Source organism: Cebidichthys violaceus, unplaced genomic scaffold (genome assembly GCF_023349555.1).
Source record: "Cebidichthys violaceus isolate CVI_PGR_0920_01 unplaced genomic scaffold, fCebVio1.0.p SCAF_561, whole genome shotgun sequence".
Taxonomy (NCBI): domain Eukaryota; kingdom Metazoa; phylum Chordata; class Actinopteri; order Perciformes; family Stichaeidae; genus Cebidichthys; species Cebidichthys violaceus.
The window spans coordinates 5,959-12,500 of record NW_027176774.1 but is presented as its reverse complement, the minus strand read 5'-3'; positions in this window follow the sequence as shown (position 1 = coordinate 12,500).

The following is a 6,542-nucleotide window of genomic DNA, read 5'->3' as shown; positions in this document are numbered from 1 at the left end:
GAGGGGTGGCCGGGTGGGGGTGGGTCCGGTTGGGGGGGGGTGTTTTTGGAGGGCTATTTTTTATTTTTTCCCCGTTTTTGGTGGGAGCTTGAGTCAGAGGTGTTGGTGGGTGACTAGGGGGGTGCTGCGGAGGTCCTGTGGCCGGGAAAGGTGCCTTATTTCCGGGTGTGGATGAGTGGATGAGGCTGGTGCTGTGGGAGTGCTTTTCTCACACTTTCTCCCACTATTTCGGTCTGCTTTAAGCAGAGGTGATGCTGGGTGACCAGGGGGGTGCTGCGGAGGTCCTGTGGCCAGGAAAGGTGCCTGATTTCCGGGTGTGGATGAGTGGATGAGGCTGGTGCTGTGGGAGTGCTTTTCACACACTTTCTCCCACTATTTCGGTCTGCTTTAAGCAGAGGTGATGGAGGGTGACCAGGGGGATGCTGCGGAGGTCCTGTGGCCGGGATAGGTGCCTTATTTCCGGGTGTGGATGAGTGGATGAGGCTGGTGCTGTGGGAGTGCTTTTCTCACACTTTCTCCCACTATTTCGGTCTGCTTTAAGCAGAGGTGATGCTGGGTGACCAGGGGGGTGCTGCGGAGGTCCTGTGGCCGGGAAAGGTGCCTTATTTCCGGGTGTGGATGAGTGGATGAGGCTGGTGCTGTGGGAGTGCTTTTCACACACTTTCTCCCACTATTTCGGTCTGCTTTAAGCAGAGGTGATGCTGGGTGACCAGGGGGATGCTGCGGAGGTCCTGTGGCCGGGATAGGTGCCTGATTTCCGGGTGTGGATGAGTGGATGAGGCTGGTGCTGTGGGAGTGCTTTTCTCACACTTTCTCCCACTATTTCGGTCTGCTTTAAGCAGAGGTGATGCTGGGTGACCAGGGGGGTGCTGCGGAGGTCCTGTGGCCGGGAAAGGTGCCTGATTTCCGGGTGTGGATGAGTGGATGAGGCTGGTGCTGTGGGAGTGCTTTTCTCACACTTTCTCCCACTATTTCGGTCTGCTTTAAGCAGAGGTGATGCTGGGTGACCAGGGGGGTGCTGCGGAGGTCCTGTGGCCGGGAAAGGTGCCTGATTTCCGGGTGTGGATGAGTGGATGAGGCTGGTGCTGTGGGAGTGCTTTTCACACACTTTCTCCCACTATTTCGGTCTGCTTTAAGCAGAGGTGATGGAGGGTGACCAGGGGGATGCTGCGGAGGTCCTGTGGCCGGGATAGGTGCCTGATTTCCGGGTGTGGATGAGTGGATGAGGCTGGTGCTGTGTGAGTGCTTTTCACACACTTTCTCCCACTATTTCGGGTTGCTTTAAGCAGAGGTGATGCTGGGTGACCAGGGAGATGCTGCGGAGGTCCTGTGGCCGGGATAGGTGCCTTATTTCCGGGTGTGGATGAGATGAGAGTGGGGGTGCTTTCCACACCCGAATTTATCCTTTCTCCCCTTCTGTTTTTCGGACCCTTTTGTGTCAGTGTTGCTGGGTGCCAGGGGGATGCTGTGGAGGTGTTTTATCCGGAAAAAGTGCTTTTTTCCGGGCGTGAGCGAGATGTGTGTCTGGGTGCTCTTCAGCCCGGACTTTGCCTTTCTCACCCTTCTTTTTTCAGGCCCTTTTGTGGCAGTGTTGCTGGGTGCCAGGGGGATGCTCTGGAGGAGGCCCACCCGGAAAAAGTGCTGTTTTCCGGGTGTGGGTGAGATGAGAGTGGGGGTGCTTTCCACGCCCGAATTTACCCTTTCTCCTCTTCTGTTTTTCTAGCCCTTTTGTGTCAGTGTTGGGGGGAGCCCAGGGGATGCTCTGGAGGTGTTTTACCGGGGAAAAAGTGCTTTTTTCCGGGCGTGAGCGAGATGTGTGTCTGGGTGCTCTTCAGCCCGGACTTTGCCTTTCTCACCCTTCTTTTTTCAGGCCCTTTTGTGGCAGTGTTGCTGGGTGCCAGGGGGATGCTCTGGAGGAGGCCCACCCGGGAAAAGTGCTCTTTTTCCGGGTGTGGAGGAGATGAGAGTGGGGATGCTTTCCACGCCCGAATTTACCCTTTCCCACCCTCCGTTTTTCGGGTCCTTTTGTGGGAGTGTTGCTGGGTGCCAGGGGGTTGCTCTGGAGGAGGCCCACCCGGAAAAAGTGCTGTTTTCCGGGTGTGGGTGAGATGAGAGTGGGGGTGCTTTCCACGCCCGAATTTACCCTTTCTCACCATCCGTTTTTCGGGCCCTTTTGTGGGAGTGTTGGGGGGAGCCCAGGGGATGCTCTGGAGGTGAGTCACCCGGAAAAAGTGCTCGTTTTCCGGGTGTGGAAGGGATGAGAGTGGGGGTGCCTTCCACGCCCGAATTTACCCTTTCCCACCCTCCGTTTTTCGGGCCCTTTTGTGGGAGTGTTGCTGGGAGCCCAGGGGATGCTCTGGATGTGAGTCACCCGGAAAAAGTGCCATTTTCCGGGCGTGAGCGAGATGTGTGTCTGGGTGCTTTTCAGCCCAAACTTACCCTTTTTCACCCTCTTTTTTTCGGGTCCTTTTGTGGGAGTGTTGCTGGGTGCCAGGGGGTTGCTCTGGAGGAGGCCCACCCGGAAAAAGTGCTGTTTTCCGGGTGTGGGTGAGATGAGAGTGGGGGTGCTTTCCACGCCCGAATTTACCCTTTCTCACCATCCGTTTTTCGGGCCCTTTTGTGGGAGTGTTGGGGGGAGCCCAGGGGATGCTCTGGAGGTGAGTCACCCGGAAAAAGTGCTGTTTTCCGGGCGTGAGCGAGATGTGTGTCTGGGTGCTTTTCAGCCCGAACTTACCCTTTCCCACCCTCTTTTTTTCGGGTCATTTTGTGGGAGTGTTGGGGGGAGCCCAAGGGATGCTCTGGAAGAGGCCCACCCGGAAAAAGTGCTGTTTTCCGGGTGTGGGTGAGATGAGAGTGGGGGTGCTTTCCACGCCCGAATTTACCCTTTCTCACCATCCGTTTTTCGGGCCCTTTTGTGGGAGTGTTGGGGGGAGCCCAGGGGATGCTCTGGAGGTGAGTCACCCGGAAAAAGTGCTGTTTTCCGGGCGTGAGCGAGATGTGTGTCTGGGTGCTTTTCAGCCCGAACTTACCCTTTCCCACCCTCTTTTTTTCGGGTCATTTTGTGGGAGTGTTGGGGGGAGCCCAAGGGATGCTCTGGAAGAGGCCCACCCGGAAAAAGTGCTGTTTTCCGGGTGTGGGTGAGATGAGAGTGGGGGTGCTTTCCACGCCCGAATTTACCCTTTCTCACCATCCGTTTTTCGGGCCCTTTTGTGGGAGTGTTGGGGGGAGCCCAGGGGATGCTCTGGAGGTGAGTCACCCGGAAAAAGTGCTGTTTTCCGGGCGTGAGCGAGATGTGTGTCTGGGTGCTTTTCAGCCCGAACTTACCCTTTCCCACCCTCTTTTTTTCGGGTCATTTTGTGGGAGTGTTGGGGGGAGCCCAAGGGATGCTCTGGAAGAGGCCCACCCGGAAAAAGTGCTGTTTTCCGGGTGTGGGTGAGATGAGAGTGGGGGTGCTTTCCACGCCCGAATTTACCCTTTCTCACCATCCGTTTTTTCGGGCCCTTTTGTGGGAGTGTTGGGGGGAGCCCAGGGGATGCTCTGGAGGTGAGTCACCCGGAAAAAGTGCTGTTTTCCGGGCGTGAGCGAGATGTGTGTCTGGGTGCTTTTCAGCCCGAACTTACCCTTTCCCACCCTCTTTTTTTCGGGTCATTTTGTGGGAGTGTTGGGGGGAGCCCAAGGGATGCTCTGGAAGAGGCCCACCCGGAAAAAGTGCTGTTTTCCGGGTGTGGGTGAGATGAGAGTGGGGGTGCTTTCCACGCCCGAATTTACCCTTTCTCACCATCCGTTTTTTCGGGCCCTTTTGTGGGAGTGTTGGGGGGAGCCCAGGGGATGCTCTGGAGGTGAGTCACCCGGAAAAAGTGCTGTTTTCCGGGCGTGAGCGAGATGTGTGTCTGGGTGCTTTTCAGCCCGAACTTACCCTTTCCCACCCTCTTTTTTTCGGGTCATTTTGTGGGAGTGTTGGGGGGAGCCCAAGGGATGCTCTGGAAGAGGCCCACCCGGAAAAAGTGCTGTTTTCCGGGTGTGGGTGAGATGAGAGTGGGGGTGCTTTCCACGCCCGAATTTACCCTTTCTCACCATCCGTTTTTCGGGCCCTTTTGTGGGAGTGTTGGGGGGAGCCCAGGGGATGCTCTGGAGGTGAGTCACCCGGAAAAAGTGCTGTTTTCCGGGCGTGAGCGAGATGTGTGTCTGGGTGCTTTTCAGCCCGAACTTACCCTTTCCCACCCTCTTTTTTTCGGGTCATTTTGTGGGAGTGTTGGGGGGAGCCCAAGGGATGCTCTGGAAGAGGCCCACCCGGAAAAAGTGCTGTTTTCCGGGTGTGGGTGAGATGAGAGTGGGGGTGCTTTCCACGCCCGAATTTACCCTTTCTCACCATCCGTTTTTCGGGCCCTTTTGTGGGAGTGTTGGGGGGAGCCCAGGGGATGCTCTGGAGGTGAGTCACCCGGAAAAAGTGCTGTTTTCCGGGCGTGAGCGAGATGTGTGTCTGGGTGCTTTTCAGCCCGAACTTACCCTTTCCCACCCTCTTTTTTTCGGGTCATTTTGTGGGAGTGTTGGGGGGAGCCCAAGGGATGCTCTGGAAGAGGCCCACCCGGAAAAAGTGCTGTTTTCCGGGTGTGGGTGAGATGAGAGTGGGGGTGCTTTCCACGCCCGAATTTACCCTTTCTCACCATCCGTTTTTCGGGCCCTTTTGTGGGAGTGTTGGGGGGAGCCCAGGGGATGCTCTGGAGGTGAGTCACCCGGAAAAAGTGCTGTTTTCCGGGCGTGAGCGAGATGTGTGTCTGGGTGCTTTTCAGCCCGAACTTACCCTTTCCCACCCTCTTTTTTTCGGGTCATTTTGTGGGAGTGTTGGGGGGAGCCCAAGGGATGCTCTGGAAGAGGCCCACCCGGAAAAAGTGCTGTTTTCCGGGTGTGGGTGAGATGAGAGTGGGGGTGCTTTCCACGCCCGAATTTACCCTTTCTCACCATCCGTTTTTCGGGCCCTTTTGTGGGAGTGTTGGGGGGAGCCCAGGGGATGCTCTGGAGGTGAGTCACCCGGAAAAAGTGCTGTTTTCCGGGCGTGAGCGAGATGTGTGTCTGGGTGCTTTTCAGCCCGAACTTACCCTTTCCCACCCTCTTTTTTTCGGGTCATTTTGTGGGAGTGTTGGGGGGAGCCCAAGGGATGCTCTGGAAGAGGCCCACCCGGAAAAAGTGCTGTTTTCCGGGTGTGGGTGAGATGAGAGTGGGGGTGCTTTCCACGCCCGAATTTACCCTTTCTCACCATCCGTTTTTCGGGCCCTTTTGTGGGAGTGTTGGGGGGAGCCCAGGGGATGCTCTGGAGGTGAGTCACCCGGAAAAAGTGCTGTTTTCCGGGCGTGAGCGAGATGTGTGTCTGGGTGCTTTTCAGCCCGAACTTACCCTTTCCCACCCTCTTTTTTTCGGGTCATTTTGTGGGAGTGTTGGGGGGAGCCCAAGGGATGCTCTGGAAGAGGCCCACCCGGAAAAAGTGCTGTTTTCCGGGTGTGGGTGAGATGAGAGTGGGGGTGCTTTCCACGCCCGAATTTACCCTTTCTCACCATCCGTTTTTCGGGCCCTCTTGTGGCAGTGTTGGCAGGGGCCTAGGGGATGCGGTGGAGGTCAAAGATCCGGGAAATGTGCCCCCTTTCCCTGGTAAATGACGTCCAGGGCGCTGTCCGTGGTGCTGTCCATGGTGCTGATGTTGCTACGTGAGCTAATGCCCGGAAAAAGCGCCCTAAACTGGGATGATGAGAGAGAGAGAGAGAGAGAGAGAGAGAGAGAGAGAGAGAGAGAGAGAGAGAGAGAGAGAGAGAGAGAGAGAGAGAGAGAGAGAGAGAGAGAGAGAGGGCATGGAGCAGCAGTCGGAGGCATCCCAGGGAGAGAGGCATGCTCTGGGGCACGAAAATCCCGGAAAAAGGAAGAAAAAGGGAAAAAAAAACCCAGCCGCGTATGTGACGTGACTCTAGGCAACACGAAGCGCTGAAGGCTTCAGCGCTTCGTTGAGTCGCAAGAGTTCCAGGGGCGTAAAAGTCAGAAAAACGCCAAAGTGTCTCTAGGCAACACGAAGCGCTGAAGGCTTCAGCGCTTCGCTGACTCGCAAGAGTTCCAGGGGCGTAAAACCCAGCAAAACGCCAAAGTGTTTCTAGGCAACACGAAGCGCTGAAGGCTTCAGCGCTTCGCTGACTTGCAAGAATTCCAGGGGCGCGAACCTCCAAAAAACGACAGAGTGTCTCTAGGCAAAAACCAATAAGCGCTGAAGCCTTCAGCGCTTATTGGTTTTTGCCTACCAAGCCACCTTGCGCACATTTTGTGAAACCGGTTTTTCAAAAATCTGTCTATCATGAAAAGACAGCGACAGCTTTACTACAAGAAGGCCGGAAAAGTGAAGGCACCACGGAGATAATTTCGGCCCGACTCCCGGTTACCAGGGCGGCAAAGACAGGCGACAACGCGGAAGTACTTTATCCGATTTAAAGCCATTATGCTCGGCCTATGTGATCCGATTTTTTGACGGACAACAGCGGTGTGTTGCGGACGTCTCTTCCCCGCGA